The sequence below is a fragment of the Nomascus leucogenys genome, chromosome 4, assembly GCF_006542625.1.
Source record: "Nomascus leucogenys isolate Asia chromosome 4, Asia_NLE_v1, whole genome shotgun sequence".
Classification (NCBI taxonomy): domain Eukaryota; kingdom Metazoa; phylum Chordata; class Mammalia; order Primates; family Hylobatidae; genus Nomascus; species Nomascus leucogenys.
The window spans coordinates 53,166,686-53,191,820 of NC_044384.1; the positions used below are offsets into that span (position 1 = coordinate 53,166,686).

Here is a 25,135-nt window from a genome sequence, read left to right on the forward strand (position 1 = left end):
AGCTCCAGGAGTTAGTAACCATCCTGACCAACATGGTGAAACCCCGTCTCTATTAATAATACAAAAATTAGCTGGGGCATAGTGGCAGACGTCTATAATCCCAGCTACTCGGGAGGCTGAGGTGGGAGAATCACTTGAACCCAGGAGGTAGAGGTTGCAGTGAGCTGAGGTCACACCACTGCACTCCAGCCTGGGCAACAGAGCAAGATTCTGTCAAAAAAAAAAAAAAAGGGTCAATCTCTTTCCTAACTCAGGGACTTTGCACATACTGGTCCTTTGGACTGGAATGCTGATCTCACAACACTTTGCCTGGTCCATTTTTCTCCTCATCTTTGAGGTTGCAATGTAAATGCTCCTTTCACAGGGCCCATTGCCCAAACTAGGCTCAGCTGCTCTGCTCTGTGCACTCGGTAAACCTTGACATTTCTATCACAGCTCTTATTACAATTGTAATTAACATTTACCTGCATGTTTATCCATGAATGTCTGCTCCCTCAAGAGTGTAAACTTCTGGCTCTGCCTACCTCTTCTGCCTTGGTATCTCCTGCACCTGGCACCTTACTTACTTATTGCATTCAATCAATATTATTGAACAAATTAAGGAGTGAGTGATCTGTTTCGCTTATGGCTGGTTAGCTCAGTTAGTTAGCTTCCAGGGCAGAGGCTAAGGTCATGGGCTGGCCCAATTTTACCCTTTTCTCCTTTTACAGCTCCCATCACCAGCTTTTCCTCCTCAAGCCCGCACTGCACACCAACTGGGATGGAGGGTGCAGATGAATAAAGGCAAATCCATCATCATGAGTAAGAAAACCCTTCCACACTTCCTCCCTCATAATTTGTTGTAGATTTGATACCATCTGCAAAGCCAGAAAGACAACTCCAGCACTTCCTGATCATCTTGAGACCCACATAAACTCCCTGAGACTGTAAAAATCTCTCCTATTTATTCATTTACTAAAAGTCCCCTGGTCTCCCAGCAAATACACATGCCTTGCAGAACCTAGAAGAGTAATCGGAAACTCTCCAGCAGTTATGAGCCATAGTTTAAAAACCTCTGAACTAACAAAATTATCATTCTGTCCCAGATTTAAACCGAATTGTGGTGATTATAGCGCAGACTCTGCAGTTCTGGTTGAGAGGCCAATTTAATTAGAAGCCTCTATCTTCAGGCTCTTATAACTCCACCCCATACCCCTTCCCCAAAAATAATTCTTTAGGATGAAATTTCTAATGCTGTCTCTCAGCCTAAAGGTATATTTTCTTGTAGAAAGTTGAGTAAGGTTTAATTTAGGCTATTTTTAAAACATAAGAAAAAGGGCAAAAAAAGGGGGATTTCACCACTTAAGAAATCACTCAGACACTTTTTTTTTACTATTTTATTTCCCAAATGCAAACTGCTTCCTTTAGAACTTTCAAGTTGTCCTTCTTAGTGCCTTTGGCATGTTTGAAGAAATTTGGTTGAGCTGTAATGAAGTTGTTCACAAAATGTGAATTGCCCATAAGTAGATTTATTTCTACTCTTTAAAAGAAGCTTGTATGGAAATGGTACATGGGAATTATGATAAAAATCAGATCTATGAAAAAGGTCTGTGTGTGTGTGTGTGTATTATAGATGCATTAATATCTTACCAATGAAAATGTCATTGGTCAACCACATGGCCTGTTACCAAAAAATGACCTTAGAAATATTTAGTCCAGGTCCTGTTTACAAGTGAGAAGACTGAGGTCCAAAGGCTTATATAAATGTTTTAGTCTGGATGAAAAATAAATGATTAACTCTGAAACTTGTATCTTACATAAAGAACATAGACTCATAAAACAAAAGTAAATTATATGGCCACTTTACCATTTTGGAGGGAAAGGAGGGCCTCTAGCCCAGGGAAGGTTATAATTTTCACCACTCCTGACAGATTACGTGGTGGGAAGTGGGGTGGGGGCCAAGGCACCCTCCCGGCAGCCTGCAGATCCCTGGGGGCTCTGGCTTGTCTTCTCCCAGTCAGGCATGGTAAAGCAGTTCCACCACCAAGTTCCTATAGCAAGAACCAGGTGGATTCTTCCTTTATGGATAACTAGGTACAGTCATGGCTTCTATTAAGAGTGGCCAGGAATTTCTTGACTAAGGTCACATATGTACTAATATCCCATTGCTTTCCTCAAATTATATCACTAAAAACTAATGACATCATAAAATTCAAATGCAGCATATAAGCCTAAATGAAAACAAATGCTAAATTGCATAGTGTTGTTTATTGTTGCTGTTTTAATTATTTGCTACCAACAACTAATTTAAGGGACAGTCAGGTGGCCAAAGATACATAGCTTCATTACAACAGAACATTTCCTTAGAGGACCCAGGTTCCAAAAAGAGAATTTTTCTGGAACCATGACCAATGCATTGGGATAATTAGCTGCACAATTGAACTATATTGTCATTTAAAATGATGTTTTAGTGTGTGATGAGCCATATGACAATGCTGATGTTTGATATTTTTGACCCCACAATGAATGACAATTGTGCATGGTTCAATCTAATATTTCAAATGCACCCTGGTAGCAAGACAGTAAATCTAGAAGCTTGGTGTGTTTTCACAACAGTTAGGCTTACTGGCATTAAGCTTTTGTGATAGGCACACACACAAACACACACACAAAAAAAGACTGTCTCAAAGACTAGAATCAAATTGAGGAGAGTCAATAAAATCATAAGAAAAAAATCAAAATCTGTAGAAGACAGTACATGGGAGCTACTTTCCAATTTCCAGTTTCCAGGTGCAAAGGAGGGGAGAGCCCAGGAACTCTTTAGTACAGAGGAGAAGTGATTCTTAGCTCAGTCAGGGAGAGTTCAAGAAGGAGGTGGGGCGTAAGTTAGGCCTTGAAATCTTCAAAAGATGTTTAGAAAGAGGGCGGATGTAATTAAGAAAGAGGAATAAGCATCATTATTCCATACCTTTTATTTGATACCATTATTTGCTATTCATGCCCTTTGTTCAGCCGTAGTGGCTCCTTTCTGTTCTTGTAATCCACCAGGCAATTTCCCATTGCACAGCCTTTGCACCGGCTGTTCCCTTTGCCTGAAATCTTCTTCCCCCTCATCTGCCCATGGATAGGTCTTGTTTCTTATTAAATATTACTTCCTGCTGGGCACAGTGACTCATGTCTATATTCCCAGCACTTTGGAAGGCCAAAGAGGGAGGATAATTTGAGGCCAGGAATTCAAAACCAGCCTAGGCAACATATAGAGACCCTGTCTCAACCAAAAAGAAAAAAAGTTAGCCAGGCATGGTGGCCCGTGTTGTCTGTGGTCCCAGCCCCTCAGGAGCTGAGGTAGGAGGATTAATTGAGCCAGGAAGTGGAGGTTGTGATGAGCCATAATTGCACCACTGCTCTCCACCCTGGGTGATGGAGCAAGACCTTGCCTCAAAAAAAAAAAAAAAAAAAAAAAAAAAAATCACCTCCTCAGGGAAGCCTTCCCGCACTCCCAAATCTAAAGTAGCCATCCCTCTGCCCAAGCTCTCTCTATCATTTTGTTTTGTTTTCTTCATTGAACTTACCAATAGATAAAGATATCTTATTTATTTATTTCTTGGTTTTTGGTCTGCTTCCTTTAAGCCCTGTGGTAGGAGGTTAGCTTCATGAGAATAAGGACTTTTCTGGAACAGTGCCTGGCATAGGCTTAAGCTGTTTGGATGCTCTTGATTGCAAGCAACAGAAAGTCCTAATCGAGTTGGCTCCAACAATAAAAGGGTTTTTTTTTTTTTTTGGCTCATGAAACTGTAAAGTTCAGTGTCCCATTAAGGAAGGATCCAGTGTCTTTCCATGTCTTTACTGTGCTTTCACAGTGTTAGCTACAGCCTAAACCTCATGGTGGCAAAATGACCAGAGCAGTTCCAGGCTTCACATCCATATGTACATCATCCAGGACAGAGCATCTTTGTTCTAGGATTCAGAAGTCCCAAATACACTCTGATTGACCTGATTTGGGCCACTCTGCATGCTCTCTCCAAGGCAACAGTTGTAGCCAAGGAAGGGGAATATATGGTCTGGCCAGGGTGGACTATGTGGAAGAGATATGGAAACAAGAAGGAAACGCCAGATCCTGTTAGGAAGGGGGACTAGAGAGGCAAAAGACACCTACTGCATCATCACTAAAACTTGAGTGCATGAAGATGCCTGGGATCTTATTTATGAATGGGGCTTCTTGTAGTATGGAGGAACAATGTTATAGGACATTACAACAGAATAGCCAATGTATTAGTCAATTCTTACACTGCTATAAAGGACTGCCAAAGACTGAATAATTTATAAAGGAAAGAAGTTTAATTGACTCACAGTTCTGCAGGACTGGGGAAGCCTCAGGAAACTTACAGTCATGGTGGAAGGGGAAGCAAACCTGTCCTTCTCCACATGGTGGCAGGAAGGAGAAGTGCCGAGCAAAAGGGGGAAAACGCCTTATAAAACCATCAGATCTCATGAGAACTAACTATCATGAGAACAGCATGGAGGTAACCACCCCTATGATTCATTCATCTCCCACTGGGTCCCTTCCATGACACATGGGGATTATGGGAACTACAATTCAAGATGAGATTTGCGTGGGGACACAGCCAAACCATATCATTCCTCCCCAGCCCCTGCCAAATCTCATGTCCTTACATTTCAAAACACAATCATGCCTTTCCAACAGTCCTCCAAAGTCTTAATTCATTCCAGCATTAACCCAAAGTCCAAGTCTAAGGTCTCATCTGAGACAAAGCAAGTCTCTTCCACCTATGAACTTGCAAAATCAAAAGTAAGTTAGTTTCTTCCCAGATACAATGGGGGTACAGGCATTGGGCAAAACCTGTTCAAACTGGGAGAAATTGGTCAAAACAAAGAACTACAGGTCCCACACAAGTCTGAAATTCAACAGGGCAGTCACCAAACCTTACATTTCCAAAATGATCTCCTTTGATTCCGTGTCTCATATCCAGGTCATGCTGATGCAAGAGGTGGACTCCCATGGCCTTGGGCAGCTCTCCCCCTGTGGCTTTGCAGGGTACATCCCCCCTTCCAGCTGTTTTTGTGGGTTAGCATTGAACGTCTGTGGCTTTTCCAGGTGCATGGTGCAAGCTGTCAGTATATCTACCATTCTGGAGTCTGAAGGACGGTGGTCCTCTTCTCACAGTTCCACTAGCCAGTGCCCCAGTGGGCACTCCTTGTAGGGGCTCAACCCCACATCTCCCTTCCACACTGCCCTAGTGGAAATTCTCCATGAGGGTTCCACCCCTGCAGCAAACTTCTGCCTGGACATCCAGGCATTTCCATATGTCCTCTGAAATCTAGGTGGAGGTTCCCAGACCTCAATTCTTGACTTCTGTGTACCCACAGGCTCAACACCACATGGAAGCTGCCAAGGCTTGGGACTTGCACCATCTGAAGCCTGAGCTTTGCCTTGGCTCCTTTTAGCCATGGCTGGAGCTGAAGCAGCTGGGATGCAGGTCACCATGTCCTGAGTCTGCACAGAGCAGGGGGTCCCTGGGCCTTGCCCACAAAACCATTTTTCCCTCTTAGGCCTCTGGGCCTGTGATGGGAATGGCTGCCATGAAGGTCTCTGACATGCCCTGGGGACATTTTCCCCATTGTCTTGGTGATTAACATTTGGCTCCTCATTACTTATGCAAATTTCTGCAGCTGGCTTGAATTTCTCCCCAGAAAATGGGTTTTTTTTTTTCTATTGCATCATTAGGCTCCAAATTTTCCAAACTTTTATGCTCTGCTTCCTCTTGAATGCTTTGACTCTCAGAAATTTCTTCCACCAGATACCCTAAATCATCTCTCTCAAGTTCAAAGTCCCACAAATCTCTAGGGCAGAGGCAAAATGCCACCAGTCTCTTTGCTAAAGCATAGCAAGAATCATCTTTATTTCAGTTCCCAACGAGTTCCTCATCTCCATTTGAGACCACCTCACCCTGGACTTCATCGTCCATATCACTATCAGCATTTTGGTCAAAGCCATTCAGCATGTCTCTAGGAAGTTCCAAACTTTCCCACATCTTCCTGTTTTATGAGCCCTCCAAGTCTTTAGGAAGCTCCAAAATTTCCCACATTTTCCTGTCATCTTCTTCTGAGCCCTCCAAACTGTTCCAGCCTCTGCCTGTTACCTAGTTTCAAAGTCACTTCCATATTTCAGGTATCCTTATAGCAGCACCCCACTCTACGGGTACCAATTTACTCTATTAGTCTGTTCTCATGCTGCTATAAAGAATTGTCTAAGACTGGGTAATTTATAAAGGGAAGATGTTTAATTGACTCACAGTTCTGCAGGGCTGGGGAGGCCTCAGGAAACTTACAATTATGGTGGAAAGGGAAGCAAACATGTCCTTATTCACATGGTGGCAGAAAGGAGAAGTGTCAAGCAAAGGGGGAAAACTCCCTTATAAAACCATCAGATGCCATGAGAACTCACTCTCATGAGAACAGCAGCATGGGGGTAACTGCCCCCATGATTCAATTACCTGCTACTGAGTCCCTCCCATGACACGTGTGTATCGTGGGTACTACAATTCAAGATGAGATTTGGGTGGGGACACAGTCAAACCATATCAGCCAAAATGGGGATACCTCTTAAGGAAAGAGGAATTTAATCGTTATTTGATGGACAATAGGAAGCCATGGAAGATTCTGAGTGATGGCATAATAGAATGAAAAAAGCATTGAGGAACATCAGTTGGCAGCAGTTTGCAGACTTAGTGAGAAGAAATGTTAAGGGCGGGTGGCGGGTAGGAGGGATAGTCAGGGAGAGGAAAGAGATCTGGAGCCAGGAGAGGCAATGAAGAGATTGTCTGCACATGAGGTGAAGGCCCAGACCAGACATTAAAAATGAAAACAATGTAAGAGACAGAAAAGTCTCTTGCACCTGTGTCTTGCCCCTTTATGGCTTGTTCACTACCCCCACATCACGCTGGTCTTCTAAACACTCAGTCTCCTCTGACACACCCTCTGCAGCCCCAGAGCCTCTGTACGCACTTCCGCCACCCCCTCTCTACCCTCTCCACCACTACCCATCTGGTAGGCTCCTGCTTCAGATCTCAAATGTCATCTTCCCAGAGACCTCTGCCACCCAAACTAGGCTCTTTTCTTTATCTCATATGCATATGCACATTATTTTTTATTAAGAATCCTTCCTTTCTTTATGGAATTCATCAGGGTTTATATTGGCATATGTATTTGTTGACCCTTTCACTGTCTCCCTCACCAGAGTTTAGCTTTATGGTAGGAAACAGAGACAATGGCTGGCAAGGACTCCAGGGTTGGGTGTAGGTGACATTCAGTGTGCTACCCACCAGCAGGCATGGACGCTGGGAAAGAGGTGGTTTATGGGGAGGAGAAATGACTTCGATGTGGAGCAAGTTGAGTCTGTGGTAGATATCCAAATGGAGATACAAAATAAGAAGTAGCAGAACCTCAGAATGTAGAGCTTGAAGAAAACTTAGTCCAGTGTTTTCTCAAAATGAGGTACCTCTTTACCAACCCATGCCTTTGCACCTCCTCTTCTGCTCCTCTCCTGAGTTCTTACAACTTGGTTCTTCTTAGCCCTACTCACCCTCTTTTTTTTTCTTACTTCTGTGATCTTTAGTAGAGAATTTAGACAGCTTGCAAGCCATAGTTGTATTGGATTGAGAAATGCCCTCAATAAGTCCCTCTGTTTTGCAAATAAGAAAAATATGTCCCAGAGATGTTAAATGACTTAAAGCCACACAGCTAGTTAGAGAGAAAACCTGGACTAGAATCCATCTTTGTAAAATTCCAGTTCAGCGCCCTTTCATTGGCCCATATTCAGTGCAGAAGTGGAGGTCAAGCCTTGGGGGTGAATTGTCAGAAATCCATGAACTTCTTGGCTCTTTTCTGGAACCAATTTAACTCTCTTGCAAAGAGGCCACAGAAAGCACGTGAGGACCATCAAATGCGTATTTTGTTCCTATTTAACAAAACAAAAAATGTGTTTTCTGGAATGCATGATGACACTGTGAAAGAAGGGTTTGGGTCTTCCAGTGCCTTTTAACAAGAGAAATTGTATTTTCAAACCAACTCCGTATTAACCAATACTATTTAAAGAATACCATCAGCAAAGACCAAGAGCCAACAGGTTGGCGTTCACCGCGGCTCTGCTCTGCCCCCTTGTGCAAGTTTCGTATTAGTGCATTTCCTTAGGACGGCTCGGGGTGGGGCGAAGGTGGGCTGCTTCTTTCCTCTGCCTTCCCCTCCCTCCTCTCCCCCAGTGTCACCCCTGCTTGTCTCCTTTTTCCACGTATTGTCCAGATTGCAGACTCAGCTCTTGGACGGCTAAGATTTTTGTGCAAACACGAATTCCGCCGCCCCAATTTTTAATCATTCATTGAACAGGTATTTATGGAACAACTAGGAAGTGCCGAGCTTCCCGTATAGCAGGAAATGTGCACGATCAGGTAGTCTATGGACAGTGTCTATGGATGCTGGAGTGTGTATTTTGTGACATAGGAAGCACAAGAGGTTAGGGGAGCAATAATCAGAGGACCCAACCACATTCATCCAAACGAGTAAGTAGCACCCCTATATTTAAAAAGAAAAGTAAAAAGATAAAGAAACATATACCCCAAATGCCCCCAAAGAAATAAATTCTTCAGCATAGCTTTGTAAAGAATTCTTTTCGGCCGGGCGCGGTGGCTCACGCCTGTAATCCCAGCACTTTGGGAGGCCGAGGCGGGTGGATCACGAGGTCAGGAGATCAAGACCATCCTGGCTAACACGGTGAAACCCCGTCTCTATTAAAAATATAAAAAAATTAGCCGGACATGGTGGCGAGCGCCTGTAGTCCCAGCTACTCGGGAGGCTGAGGCAGGAGAATGGCGTGAACCCGGGAGGCGGAGTTTGCAGTGAGCCGAGATTGCACCAATGCACTCCAGCCTGGGCGACAGAGGGAGACTCTGTCTCAAAAAAAAAAAAAAAAAAAAGATTACTTTTCAAGTGTTTCAGGATGACTGCTATGCAGTGAATAAAGCTATACCGCCACCCTTATCTTTTATTTTTAAATTGCTATCAAATTTGAAATTTTAGGCCAGGCTCAGTGCCTCACACCTGTAATCCCAGCATTTTGGGAGCCCGGGCGGGCACATCACTTGAGCCCAGGAGTTTGAGACCAGCCTGGGCAACATGGCGAAACCCTGTCTCTACAAAAACTACAAAAATTAGGCAGGTGTGGTGCTGCATGCCTTAGTCCCAGCTACTCAGGAGGCTGACGTGGGAGGAGAGCTTGAGCCCCGGAGGTGGAGGATGCAATGAGCCATGATTGCACCACCACACTCCAGCCTGGGCAACAGAACAAGACCCTGTCTCAAAAAAAAAAAAAAAAAATGCAATTTTGATCACTGTCATAAAAGTGTCAGACTAACTTGTTATAGTTTTTTTTTTGTTATTGTTTTTTAAGATTTACCTTCAGCAAATGCAAACTCACACGTGAATTGCGTAAGGACAGCTCCCTGGAGAACAGTGAGGACAATCTGTCATGCTCAATAAATACTTGTCACCTTCTACCAGGGCCTTTTAGCCACAATAAGGAATTCAGTCATCAGTCCCCGCATTCCACAGAATCTTAGTGCCTACGTTGTGCCAGACATTCCAGTGTTAAGGTCTGATTATGAGACAGAAAAAAATACCATAAAACAAACAAAAACCCCTCATCTCTGCCCTCGAGGAGTTCAGAGACCTGTGAGGAGAGACACAAGCAAATAGCAACTACCATCATGCAGGGTTTCCTTGTGAAGAATATTGTATGACTAGGTAAGTGCATACAATATACTATTGAGGAAAGAATGCAAGATAAGTTAGGATGATTTTGGCTGAAAGTCACAGGAAACACAGTTGAAAGTGACTTAAATGAGAAGGCCACTTGTCATCTCACATAATAGGAAGCCCAAGAACAGCATTTTGGAGCTGGTGCATTTGGTGGCTTCTCAAGAATAAGTGTGCTCTTCATCTCTCCACTCTGCAGTGGCTCCCCTTATAGTCCAAGGATGCAGACAGGGCCATGTCCAGTGAAGAAGATCATCTTTCCCATGCTTCTATTTTACAAGCCTGCGCTGCCCGCAGATGTCTCCTCAGGTCCCATTGCCCAGGCTTGGTTCCAGTGCCCAGGCCTTAAGCAATCATTGGCCTAGTAAAATGAGACCTGAATAGCTGTCGACAGCCAGCATCCCTCAAACACGTGGCTATGGAAGCCAACACAAAACCACATGCTGATAGCAATGAAAATAAAGAGAAATGGCTATTCTGAGACAACCCACAGTGTCACCTACAATACATCTACATCACCCGCACAAACAAACAAATTACATACACCAGAATGTTACTAGTGGTCTCATTGGGAAGTAATAGTATGGAAATTTTTCCTTTTCTTCTTTTTACTTTTCTATTGCCAAAAGTGAACATACATTCTTTTTACAACCAGAAGTGAAATCTGTTTACAAAGTCAAGTAAGGAAATAAGCAATACTTTGAGATCATCATTTAAGACACACTGTAGCAGGAAGTATGGAGTGGGTATACCAGTGGCATCTACTATAGCTCCTGTATGGAAGAAACTTGATATCTACTTAGCTAAGCAAGACATACTAAAGTTTTTAAGCAACAAAGGCATCTATACACAACATATATCTAAGCTAAACTTTTTTTTCTAGTACTCAAAATTAGACACTTAGGATAGTACCAATCATGCTCATTCTGCCAAATAGACAATAATTATCCAAGACTCCAGAGAAGGCCGAAGACTCCAGGGAAGGCAGAGCCTCACTCTATAGGCAAAGAGAAATAGACACTGGCTTTCCCTGGAGGACTGTAAAATGCCAACTACTTATTCTTAGAGAAACACTGGGACAGATTATTTCTGCAGTTTGTGAAAGGAAACATCCAACCATGAATGCAGTTCATCTATGCATAGTTTTCCAAATATCAGTAGAAACACAACTACTTTAATTCTAGATAATAACAACCCTGATTTGGAAAATAGTTGAAAATAGTTGGAAAATAGTTGAATTTTTCAAGTATCAGTAGAAATGCAGCTACTTTAATTCTAAATAATAACAACCCTGATTTGGAAAATGGTTGAAACTAATTGGATTTGCAGCACATCAAGTCATGTACAGAACTGTAAATTAAATTGGCCCACAGAGTCAATCTTGAAACAGTCTTGCCTTAAGGTCCTTCCTCGTTCACCTTTATCCTTATCACAGGATCTGGGTGTCTGAGAAAGATGAAGAGAGAGGCATTGTTTATTCTGAGAATGTGTTTTCTTGAGTCCTTGATTTGCGGTTCTCTGAGGACAGAGTAGGTAGGTGGTAGGTGGAATGTACCTAGTTCCTGAAGCAAAGGCTGTAGTCCACTTGGCAGGGTTCTCTGAAACCATAATTTGTCCTACAGGAGTACTGACAAAACTAAATATGCTGATTCATCTCCTAATCCATTCAATTAACTTCTTGGAGGTAAATTTTCTTTTGAACCCTCACACTTGAACAACACTTGACAGTTTCTAAGAGCATTCCCACTGAGTCTGCATAACCACTTGTAAGATAATTGTCTTGCCTATTTTGCAGATGAGAAAAATAAGATTTAGAAAGATAAAAAGACTTGCTTAAGGTCACATGGCTTTGAGTGCCAGAGTCTTTTTTTTTTTTTTTTTTTAAACGTAGGTCTTTTTACCCAAGTTTAGCATTTTTTCCTCATTAACACTGCCTTCGTAACTGGGCATAGGCAGAACCAGTCAACAAAGAAGAACTAATTATTTGTACTTTGATGTACTGTTATAGCTTCAAAGTTCACATGGACTTTCTGTCTTCCTTTTTTTTTCCTTCTTTTTGTTTCCCTCTCTCTCCCTTACCTTGCCTGCCCTCCCTTCCTCCCTCCCTCCCTTCCTTCCTTCCTTCTTCCTCTGATTGCTTAATGCCAAGCTCACAGCTGTGGTTTTGGGGATAAAAACAAATACATTTAACTAAGTTATCTCTTCTACCCACACTCTTTTATTTCTCTATCCAACTTTTGGTTCAATTATAACCAACATATGGGAGATTTGGACACCACATTATACATGCCAAAACCATTCTCTACCACATAGAGGCTGTGGCATAATTTGGAAAATTACATGCATTAAAACAATGTTGTTGGCTACTTAAAATACATGTCATCATTTACAAAACATTATTCCCTCTAGTTTCTCATATTCTCAGCTCAATAATAGTATCCAACTGACGGAAAGACTCTTGTTTATCCTGATTTTCCCGTATCATATTTCAAAAGCTAAGTTGTTAGTCATCCTGTCTATTAAGAGCCTTTGCTCCTCAAACACGGCATGGGAGAGAGATATGTTGAGAAGCGTCAGCTATGATACACATCTTTGTATGGCAGTTGACAGCATACATTCCTCTTGGCTGACATAACTAGCTCTTTGGATTACTGTAATGCCTGTTCCTTGACCCTGAATGTAATAGTACTCAAGACATACTCTGTTTTTTGAGCAGTGTTTTTGAATGGACTTAGCCTGGAGAAATGACCTGGAAAGGTTATCTTGGAATGGCCAATTTGTTTAAAATGCATGAGTCCACTACTCACAGGTTCATAGGTGTTAAGTGAGCAGAGCAAGACATACCCAGCAGTTCCCACCCCTTTCTCTTCCTTACTCCACCAAATCAAGGTCAGGCAGAGTACACTTAACAGTCTGGGCAAAGTTTTGTGTTTATTTGGTCAATAATAACAATAATGGCAAGGTTTGCTTGTTTTCTACATTACTGAAATACAAAACAATTGAATTTATATGTAAAACCATTGATGTAGATTGAGCATCTTGTTCTCTTTGAAATAGCCTCCCAAAAGGCAAGGTCTCTGTCCATCACCAGGAGAGTGGATTAGCAAAACAAGTCTAGATTGCATTACAAGTAATGGATTAGGCTGGATGCCATGGCTCATGCTTGTAATCCCAGCACTCTGGAGGCCAAGGCAGGAGGATCACTTGAGCCCAGGAGTTTGAGACTAGTCTGGGTAACAAGACCTGGTCTCTACAAATTTTTTTTTTTTAATTAGCCAGGCATAGTGGTGCATGTCTGTAGTCCCAGCCACTCAAGAGGCTGAAACGTAAGGATCACTTGAGCCCAGGAGCTGGAGGTTACAGTGACCTATGATTGTGCCACTGCACTCCAGCCTGGGTGACAGAGTGAGACTCTGTCTCTTTATATTTATGTATATATGAGTATGTGTGTGTATGTATGTATGTATACATATATGTGTATATATATAAAAGTAAAGGATTAGCTGTAAACATGTGTCATAGATGGGCCTTGAGGGAGTTGTACAGAGTAAAAAATAAATAGGCATATAAAACAACAATCCACATCTGGTAAGAACATATAAAACAAGGGAATAAACCTGAAAACCATGAGGAAGGCCACCTGTGGTTGGGAAATTTAGGGGAGAGGATGGGGATTAAAGCACTTGATCAACCTATCAATCAATCAATCACAGACCCATGATGATGAGCCATGTACTGTAGAGTATGGTTAATTCCAACTCAGCACCTGAGGTCCAACAATAAAAAGAGAAGAAAAAAAAAGAAACACTTAGAAAAAATTATTGTCTCCCATGACAATTAAAAGCACTAGTGGGCCGGGCACAGTGGCTCATGCCTGTAATCCCAGCACTTTGGGAGGGTGAGGCAGGCGGATCACCTGAGATCAGGAGTTCAAGACCAGCCTGGCCAACATGGTGAAATCCTGTCTCTACTAAAAATACAAAAATTAGCTGGGCGTGGTGGCGGACGCCTGTAATCCCAGCTACTTGGGAGGCTGAGGCAGGAGAATCGCTTGAACCCAGGAGGCAGAGGTTGCAGTGAGCTGAGACAGTGCCATTGCACTCCAGCCTGGGCAACAAGAGCAAAACTCTGTCTCAAAAAAAAAAAAGGACTAGTGATCCCAATTCCTATAGCTAGTGCTGAGATGTTTCTTTACAGTCCACGTCCTTTCCTTGGAAATCCCTTTTGTCTCCAACCAACAAAAACATGCCCATTTGAAAATAGGTAGATAAGTGATCACATTCTAATCAGAACAGGGTAGAATGCTGTATCTCAAATTTCTCAGGGGACCAGTACTGTAAGGGGACAGGATACTGAGGCTGGAGGGGACCACCCAAAACAGATATTTCTTTGATATCTTATGTTCCAGCTTTAAGACCCAAGTGGATTTTGCACTCTTCTCATAAGAGATCTTCATTTGCACATCAAAATGCTCAGTACTACTTGTTTCTTAAATTATTCAAGTCTCCCATCCCCTTCTCTATCCATGGGCTCCTCCCCTAAAACCCTGAGTAAATCTGACAGACTAGCAAAATATCCACCTTGATACTGTTTTTTTCCAGTAGCCTTGATATAAGCCACTCTTGCTCCATAAATGAGAGGAGTAGAAAAAGTTATCACCTGACTCACAGGTTTGCCACTGAGCAGCTGGGAGCTACAGAACCAGTCATTCAGTCTGCTGAGCCTCAGGACTGGGCTGAGTTGGATGGGGTGGGAAGGGATGGGGGCCAGTTATTTACAAAGCTTGGTAGTCTCTCAGGTTTCCATAAGCCCATAAGGTTTCCCTGCCCAGGTGGGGAGGATGTTATGATTTGTTTCACTTCACATTCTGTCCTTCTACTGATTGCATGGAATTCATTTCGTCCATGTAACCAGATCAAGAGCCTTCCTAAGAAAGTGCTGGGTTCATTTTTATACAGGAATATAAATGAAGGCAAGCTGTCATTTGAAAATTTTAAAAAGCAAATCAATCAATGAGCAAATTGTTAGTGAAAGCTACTAAGTATTCTTACAGTTGTGCCACACTTTCATAGTACATAATTGCTAAGAGAAAAGGTACCTCCGTACATATGTTTAAGGGAACAAGATGAGTGTAGGTCACCACGTTAATGAGTTCACATTCAATGAGATGCTGAAAAACAACTAAGTTTCCTGGATAGGAGATTGATTAGCTAGAGGTGGTTTAAAAATACTACCCACTTAACTCCTTTAAGATAGATTCCAAATTCCAAACATTCCAAAGCCTTCCAAGATCAGGCCCCCAGTCTCCTTTCTTGCCTGCTACATCTTCACAAACCCACACAGATTTCCACCTGGGTCCAAAGCATTCTGTCAACTCCTAGGGTTCCAAATATCTGCTCACTCTGTGTTGTGAGGCTGAGCGGTTCATCCCTCTCCTTTCTGCCCATCCCACATCTGCACCAGGCTCATCTCAAAAACTCCCCTGCCTCTCCCCACCCCTTTTTTCGTTGTGCTTTCAAAATACATTATTCAACCCATTCCTTTGCTTTGGAGCATAGTCATGGATTTTTTCTATTTGTCCTTCTATTAGAAGGTGAACTTCTTGGAATTCAGGGCTGGGGTGATTCACATCATAGCTCCTCCCTCCAGTGCCTTTGCACAGAGAGGAAATCAGCAAACATGTGTTCATTTATTCAACAAATATTAACTGAAGGCATACTGTGTGCTGGGCACTGATCTAGGTGCTAGAATATAGCAGGAACAGTTTCTGTTCCCATGGAGTAGACACTAGACTAGGAGAGGAGGATAGACAATAAATAAATAACACATGTGTGTTAGATCAACGTATATGTGTAGATATTTTTCTGACTGACTGTCAGGTGGTAAGTGATAAGTGATATGAAGAAAATAAAAGAGGGCAAGTGAAAAGAATGTCACATGAGGAAGGGGTGGTGGGGCTGAAACGCTCTGTTAAATAGGATGTGCAGGGAAGGATTTGCTCAGAAAATGACCATTGAGTGTAGGCCTGAATGAGATGAGGGGGTGAGCCATGTAAATATCTGGGAGAGGAGCAATCCAGGCAGAGGGAACAATATGTGCAAAGGCCCCGATATAGGGACATGCTTGATGATTGATGAATAAATGCATGAAATTTGTTTTCAGCACATTCTGTCGGCAGTTTGGTCAAATGAAAGAGCCTCTTCTCTCTGTTCAAAGTAGGACAAAAATGCTTGCTTTGTAAATGATATACTAAAGCCATGAGTCTACAGCTTTACAATTTAAAAAGCTTATACTTGGGAAATTTTGGACCAGAGTTTCTCGTGTATGTTTTAGCTTTCTGTGGACACTTTAGCAGTACAATAAAAAATGGAGTTAATTTGAATCTCCAGAATGAAACCAAAAAATGTAATTCTTTCTTTTTGCTTTCACACTCATGTCAAGGAAAGCCTGGGTACCAAATTGTGTTACCTCCTTCCTCGAAAAGAACTGAGAGACAGACAAAAATGACAGATAGAAAATCCAGATGAGCAGTGACAGGCTGTTCATTTTACTTCACAGGCTGGGTGGTTTGGGCCCAAGAATTTCTCCCACAGCTCTGTGCTACCAGGTACATGACTGTTAATTTAAAAAGGAAATCGTCAGAGTGTCACTTCTTTGAAAACAAGATAGGAACTAAAATATTTTAGTTTCAGGCTATTTTTCACACACTACAAATATCAAGTGGAATAAGAAATTTCACGTCCATTGATTTTTCATCACAAGTCAATCCTCAGTGTGCTGAGTCCGAAAAACCAAAAATACACTGTTTAGGTCAGATACGTATTGCACTCCTGTCGTGCACAGGGGACTAGCTCAGCCATTGTGGTTGGCGCAAAGGCCTCTGGTCTCAAAGCTTATAATCCCATTGGCAAACCGAAACATAGTCCCCAGAATATGAAACAGTGACACTGGACACTGTACAATTAAAACTCAAATGAGTAAGGACTTCTGCTTCCAGCCAACAAGCAATAATAACAGGGACTACATTTACCCTTCCACCTGAAACAACAGAAACCAAACCAACACTGGGTTTTAAGACAATGGACATCAAGCAACGAGAAAATGAGAGGTGGAAAACACATGTGCTGAGCCCTGTGCTTGCTCCTGCTCACTGCCCGAAGAGTTTCCAGGATACAGTGCAAGGAAGATGTGTTAAGTTTGCCAGAGCTACTCCAAGAAAGTACCACACACTGAGTGGCTTAAATGTCAGAAATGTATTGACCACAGTTCTGCAGGCCGGAAGTCTGAAATCAAAATGTCAGCAGCATAGGTTCCTTCCAAAGGCTGTGAGGGAGAGTCTGTTCCACGCCTCTTTTCTAGCTTCTGGGTTCCTCGGCATTCCTTGGCTTGTAGATGACCATCTTCTCCCTGTGTCCTCACGTGGTCTTCCATCTATACATGTCTCTGTCCAAGTTTCCTCTTCTTACAAAGACACTGGTCCTTTTGGATTAGGACCCATTCTAATAAGCTCATTTTAGCTTGATTACCTCAATAAAGACCCTGTTTCCAAATCAGTTACATTCTGAGGTACTGGGAGTTAGGATTTAAACATGTTTTTGGGAAGGGGATCAATTCAACCCAAAATAGATAGGGACCCCAGAGAGAACCTGGTGGACTCCCTGAGTTGAAGAGATAAAGCAAGATTCCAGGGACACCAAGGCTGCCAGAGTTTGCAAGTCAGAGTATCAGAGAGGAAACAGCTGCACAGAGAGATGCCCTGGGGTCTGCACTGGGTCCCCTGCATTATTTAACAGAATTTGATCAGCACATGCATGTGAGGAAACTATCCAAGTCAGGGGAAAAATTATTCAACAGAATTAGAGGAAACCGTGCCCAGTACTCACACAGGGCCAGGACAGTGCCTGTTCCTACCGGCCAGATTGGAAAAACTCATAATTTACAGGGCATTGGGTAGATGACTAAGGAAAGTCTTGCTTCAGTAGTGGCGGGTAGTTAGCTAAGCACTACTCCAGAGCCACTTAACAAATCTTAAAAGCAAAACCCCAAAAGATCGAACTGTTTCCAAGTAAGTTAACTCATCCCAGAACAAAGCTCAAAAATATTTATAGCAACATGTAAGTCTTCATCACCCAGCAAAGTAAAATTCACAATGTCTGGCATCCAATTAAAGATTACCAGGCATGCAAAAGAGCAGAAAAATATGACTTATGAGAATAGTCAATCAATGAAAACCAATCCAGAACTAACACAGATGTTAAATTAGCAGATAGGGCACTAAAACAGTTGTTATGGCAGGGTGTGGTGGCTCACCCTTGTAATCCCAACATTTTGGGAGGCCAAGGCAGGCAGATCACCTTAGGTCAGCAGTTTGAGACCAGCCTGGCCAACATGGTGAAACCCTGCCTCTACTAAAAATATAAAAATTAGCTGAGTGTGGTGGTGCACACCTGTAATTCCAGCTACTCAGGAGGTTGAGACAGGAGAATCTCTTGAACCCGGGAGGTGGAGGTTGCAGCGAGCCAAGATCATGCCAGTGCACTCCAGCCTGGGAGAAGAGAGAGACTCCATCTCAAAACAAACAAAAAAACAAAACCCAGTTACTATAACTGTGTTCCATATGTCCAAAAAGTTAAGTGAGGCAAATCAAGCTTCTAGAGATGAAAATTCAATGTTTGAGATGAAAAAAAAAGATAAAGATTAGACATTGCAGGTGAAAAGATTAATGATGTTGAAGACATAGCAACAGACACTATCCAAAATGAAAGAGAAAAATTAATTTTTTATAAAATCAACAAAGCACCAGTGAGATGTGGGACAACTTCAAGCAGCTGAATATACCTGTAATTAGAGTTTCCAAAGAAGGAGAGAGAGCCAGATAGAAAAATAATATTTGAAGAAATAATGACCAAAAACTTTCCAAACTTGACAAAAACCGTAAACCCACAGATCCAAGATTAACAAACCCCAAAGACAAGAAGCATGAACAATGAACACTAAGACATGTCCTAGTCAAATTGCTCATACTCAGTTATACAAAGAAAATTTTAAAAGAGCCAGAGAAAAAAGACATATTAAGTACAGAAGAATAAAAATAAGGGTAACAGTGATATCTTGTCAGAGTCCAGAAGCAGACCCACAGGGACATGCAGCTGGTTGTTGACAAAGGCCATTGAGTAGTAAAAAGACTCCTTTCTTTCTTTCTCTCATTCTTTCTTTCTTTCTTTCCTTCTTTCTTTCTCTTTCTTTTTCTTTCTTTCTTTCTCTTTCTTTCCTTTCTTTCTTTCTCCCTCCCTTCCATCCCTCTCTCCTTCCTTCCTTCCTTCCTTCCTTCCTTCCTTCCTTCCTTCCTTCCTCTCTCTTTCTTTCTTAGAGCCTCACTCTGTTTCCAAGGCTAGAGTGCATTGGCGCTGTCATAGCTCACTGTAACCTTAAATTTATGGGCTCAAGCAATCCTCCTGCATCACCCTCCCAAGTAGCTAGGACTACAGGCATGTGCCGTCACACCCAGCTAATTTTTGTATTTTTATTTTTGTAGAGATGGGGTCTCACATGGTTACCCAGGCTGGTCTTGAACTCCTGGGCTCAAGCAATCTACCTGCCTTGGCCTCCCAAAGTGTTGGGATTACAGGCATGAGCCACCATGCCTGGCCAAAGATAGTCTTTTCAACAAATGGGACTTAAAATTGTTTATTCATGAGGAAAAATTTAAACTTTGAGCTATACCTCACACTATATACAGAAAGTAACTCAACTGGAATCTGCTGACAAGGAAAAAAGAAAAAAAAAGTAACTCAAAGTGGACTTACAAGGTAGATAGGAACAGACACCACAGATATACCCACATCTTAGATTTATTCTCATAACATCATGAGACAATGCCTTATTCTCTTGGCTTCTCTAAATAAATTTTTGAATGAAGCATTTTTTAATGACTTGTTAAATGTTCAGTATTTCAGTTAAGATATTCATGAAATGGGTATGTATAGTGCAAATGTCCCCATTTTGCAGATCATAAACCAAAATCAGTAAGTTGACACACTTTATGTGTTTTATGGCAGAAATTTAGATCACTTTTGGCAAAAGCATTTTAGAAGTTTGTCACTGGAGCCTGTGGAATTTAAATGAACTATCCCAGATGAAATACAATTGACTTTATCCTTGTAAAAGTTATGTTCTAGGCTCTATCTGGAATTTGAAGGCTGTAGTTTCAGTCACTGAGAAAACAAAATCCTATTGGTGGTTAGATGGGCAGACATGTTAACAACCTTAGCATTGGAGTCAATCCAAACTACCCACTTTTAGAGCTCAAAGGCAGGGTTTCCACATTCTGAGAAACAGTCTTAATGAGGGGGAAACCAGTTATTTAAACAGTAAATTGTATCCAGGATTTTAAAGAGCAAAGAACTTTACAGCAAGTCATCTCCGTCCTTTGAGCTGTTATTGAGACACCACTTTTAGACATGGTGGTCCATCACCCAGTAATATGTTCCCATTAACCTCCGAGGGCTGAACTTGGTGCTTAAGCAAGAAATTTTTTGCTTCATTCCCAGCATGGCAGTGGACAGTGAGGCAGGAGCAGGATTCATTTTAAATTCACAGCCCATTAGGGAGAATTAGGCCATGATGCATTAATTCCAGGCACTTGAGATGTTTACTATTTTCATTAAAATTTTTTCTTCTTAAATATTTAATGCTAAGGGATTTTTATTTAAATGTATCATATAAAGTGCAATGGCTGACATGGCAGGATTTGTTCATTGCATTATATTAGGTGTTGGTACTACTTTAACATTTTATCCTATAAATGCAGAGAGTTTTATCCTATAAATGCAGAGATTTATCCTATAAATCCAGGACACAAGAGTTACAACCCCAATTTTGACATCGTCCTCTGCAGCCTTGGGCAAGTGCCTCTAATCTCTTGTCTTTGTTTCAATATCTATAAAACAAGCATTATAATTTACTGATCCCCACCAGAATACGATGAACTATAACTAATTAGTATTTACAGTCTGATCTGATGAAAGGCATTAAATGTTATTGTTGTTGTATTATTTCATAAATGATTGCTAAGTTTGACATCAGAAGCAATTTTCTTGTTCCAGAAGAGCTTTCTGATGAAATCAGAACTTGCAAAAAAGCTCACTTCTTGCCAATGGATTTCCTTCTTCAAAATAATCAAATATATTGTGTTCAATATCAAGTGGGTGAAGCATCACTGTACACAATAAGACTTAGGAGGTGATTAATTATACATTCAGACATTTGGGGACTGACACATAAAATACAACAAAGAATAATGACGGGGCAGCGGGCTGGAGGGTGACAGTGCAGAGAGTGGGAGCAGCCCACCGACCCTGCCCCATATGGACTGCCGTGCTCCCCCAGGCTCCTTCTGGGAATGCTACAGTGAGCAGAAGGATGGCTTTCGTGCCTTTCTTCAGGTTCTTTCTGTCACAAACTTATCATTTTGCACTAAGAACTGACGCTTGAGCCATGTCCAACTGGCACATAACAAATGAAGCTCTGGGTGAATCGGTTGAACTAAAGAACTGAAAAACCACAGGTCACAAGCTCCTACCTAGTTGCCAATTAGCCTGTGGTTAGAACAATTTTCTCAGCCATCTCCACTCTCACTTGGAAATAGAAAATTAGTGAAGCAGGTAAGACAAGAGATCAAACAGAGTGTCTTGTAATCATTTTTAAGGAAGCTGACAATAGTAACATTAAAAGTAAGCAATGCATTCAAAGGATTATTTTAAACATTAAAAATTTAAAATTTAAAAAGCTGACAAGTAAACTTTTAAAATTTATTTACAAGAGTAATGGTGAATGTAGTTGAAAACTAAATCAAACAATTGAGAAACTTTAAGAATTTGAGACCAGGTGCAGTGGCTCACACCTGTAATCCCAGCACTTTGGGAGGCTGTGGTGGGAAGATTGCTTGAGGTCAGGGGTTTGAAACCAGCCTGGGCAACATAGTGAGGCTCCAACTCAACAAACAAATTTTTAAAAATTAGCCAGGTATGGTGGTGCACACCTGTAGTCCCAGCTACTTGGGAGGCTAAGACAGGAGGATCACTTGAGTCTGGGAGTTCGAGGCTGCAGTGAACCAAGATGACACGACTGCGCTCCAGCCTGGATGACAGAGTAAGACCCTGTCTCAAAAAGTAAATGAATTAAAAAAATAAAAGAATTCAAAAACTTCAAGGAGTAACGTGACTGTTCAATACGGGAAATTACCAATCAATGAAAATATGACACTGCATGGGCTTAAAAGCTACACATGAGAAGGAAAAAGAGGTGTAAACACATCCTCCAATATGTGATCAGTGACTGAAATTTGGGTGAGTGGGGACATATTATAGAAGGAAGGACCTAGGCATTATAAGAAACTATATTGTTTGGAAGAAAGAGAATAAAAGAGAAAGAATTACATATGCTTAACATCCTAGAATTTGTTTTTTCATTCGTGCAACAGATATTTTTGGTGCACATTATAGGATAGGTTGTCCTTGCCCTCAGCTAGCTCAGCCAAAAGGAGAAATGGCTGTGTGAACAAGTATCTATATGTTACATGCTGTAATAGAGGTGTGAGTTTTGTCAAAAAAGTGTCTAGCCAGGCACGTGGCTCATGCCTGTAATCCCAATTACTCAGGAGGCTGAGGCAGGAGTATCACTTGAGGCCAAAGTTACCAGCCTTGGCAACACAGCAAGATCCCATCTCTAAAAAAATATTTTAAATTAGCCTGACTTGGTGGCTTGCACCTATGCTCTCAGCTACTGAGGATGCTGAAGCCAGAGGATTGCTTGAGCCCAGGAGTCAGAGGTGACAGTGAGCTATGATTGTGCCACTGCACTCTAGCCTGGGCAACAGAGCAAGACCCTATCTCTTAAAAAAATAAAAAAGAAAGAAAGCGGCTAGATCTGCCCAGATAGGGACAAGAAACTTTTCCAGTTAAGATGATATTTGATCTGGGTCTTGATAGATAGATGAGTTTAGGAGTTTACTAAGCTGAAAAAAAAAAAAAGGCATTTTAAGGCGAAGGAATAGCACATGCAAAAGCACTGTGTCCTTGATCTAATTCCATAGTGAATGCTGTCTCCCATAGCTTAGTGGCTTAAAGCAGCAACCACTCTTTGTTACACGAGTCTATGTGCCACCTAAGCCATTATGCTGATCTGAGTCTGACTCGGCTGATCTTCAATGGTCTGGCTCACAGAGCTGAGGTCGGCCAGCAGGTCAGCCAAGGGCTGGATGGTCAGAACTGGCCTTGACTGGGATGATGTGCAGCACTGCACTTGGCCTCTCATCATCTAGCAGGCTAGGCCAGGCTTATTCTAATGACAGAGACAGGTTCAAGAGATCGCTGAAGCACACAGGGCCTCTTTAGGCTCTCACTCAGAACTAACATGTAGTTATTTCACACACATTCCATTGTCCCAGCAAGTCACGAGGCCAGCCCAGATTCAAAGAGTGGGGTAGTGGACCCATCTCTTGATGGAAGGAGCTACAAAGTGTAAACCAAAACTAAAATTCTAAGGCTCCCCAACTGTCTGAATGAACCCCTCCTCTTGGCCAAGGGCATTCCAAAGTTAACCTAAAAAACTGGTTCAGCCGTGATGGGAAGGGGCAGTCAGACATGCCTCATCATACCCTCCTCCCTTTTGAAATTCAGGAAAAGCCAACTGGCATTAACATGAACACAGGCCTTAAGAAACATTTACAAACTAATCTCTCTGAAGCCTGCTACCTGAAGTCTTAATCTACATGATAAAACCTTGGTCTGCACAACCCCTTATCTTAACCCAGACATTTCTTTCTATTGATAATAACTATTTCAACCAATTGCCAATCAGAACATTTTTAAATCTACCTATGACCTGAAATCTCCTACTTTGAGCTGTCCCACCCTTCCAGATTGAACCAATGTAAGTCTTACATGTATTGACTGATGTCTCCCTAAAATGTAAAAAGCAAGCCATGCCCCAACCACCTTGGGCACATGTTGTCAGGACTTCTTGAGGCTGTGTCACAGGCGTGTCCCTAACCTTGTCAAAATAAACTTTCTAAATTGATTGAGAACTGTCTCAGATACTTTTGGGTTCACAAAAGTCACATTGCAAAGAGAAGGATAAACAATTTTTGTAATCAATCTGCCACAGTTACTAAGATGTTTTATATATATTTATATATATATATATATATATATATATATATTTATATATATTTATATATATTTATATATATTTATATATATATTTATATATATATGGTGTATTTAGGGGGGTTGGGGAGGGACAGGATTTAGGTATGGCTTGAGCAAAAAGTTCAAGTAGAGAAAGAGAGACAGACAGAAGCTACAGCTATAACAGTGGTCTAGGGCCAGGTCATGAATGAAAGTTGGAAGCCACATGTAGGAGTTGGAAATTTTTTCTGGAAGCAATTGGAAAACCATTGAAGGTTTGATGGGATTACATATTTATTTCAGAAAAGATATAATGAAAAATTTTCTGAGGGGAAGAGATTGAAATTAAAAAAACACACAGTTAAGAAGCTACAGTACCATAGTAATTCAGGTGAGAAGCTATAAGGACTTGTATAAGGGAGGAATGGCAAAGGAAAAAGGGTGACACATTTGGGGAAAAATTGGGGCAAAATTGCCAGGTCAAATGTGTGGTTGTAACTAGTTTGTTGTCTCTCTTCTTTTGTCATAATAAGACCTTCAATTGTGGACAGCCCATGTTGACTCAAAATAAAGACCACATCTCCCAGCTTCCCTTGCAGCTAAGTGAGACCATATGAGTATATCCTGATCAATGAAATGGAACAGATGTGTCATGTGGTGATTTCCTGAACCTTTACTAAAAGGCAGCTGAGCCATGCCCTTTGTCTGTTTCTTTTTCCTTCTCTACCCTATTGCCTGGAACACAGTAATCCATTTTTGGGACAGGAGGATAAAGGCTCTACTCTGAGGATGGCAGGGTAGTGAGCTAGAAGGGACCTGGGTTCCTAAAGAGGTAATAAAGTCACCAAGTCAGCCCTGGACTGCAGGCCTACTTCCTGAGTTTCTTTATTTTTTTTTTAACTTTTATTTTAGGTTCAGGGATATATGTGAAGGTTTGTTACATAGATAAACTCGTTTCACAGGGATTAATTGTACAGATTATTTCATCACCCAGGTATTAAACCCAGTATCCAAGAATTATGTTTTCTGCTCCTCTCCCTCCTCCTACCCTTCACCCTCAAGTAGATCCCTGTATCTGTTGTTCCTTTCTTTGTGTTCATGAGTTCTCATCATTTAGCTCCCACTTGTAAGTGAGAACA

General features: G+C 41.7%; 1 protein-coding gene across 1 annotated transcript in view; it reads left to right on the forward strand.

Annotated features, from left to right (window-relative positions):
- The window catches only part of KCTD1 (potassium channel tetramerization domain containing 1), a 203,912-nt gene that overhangs the window by 28,025 nt on the left and 150,752 nt on the right, over window positions 1-25,135 (forward strand). The window lies entirely within an intron of this gene.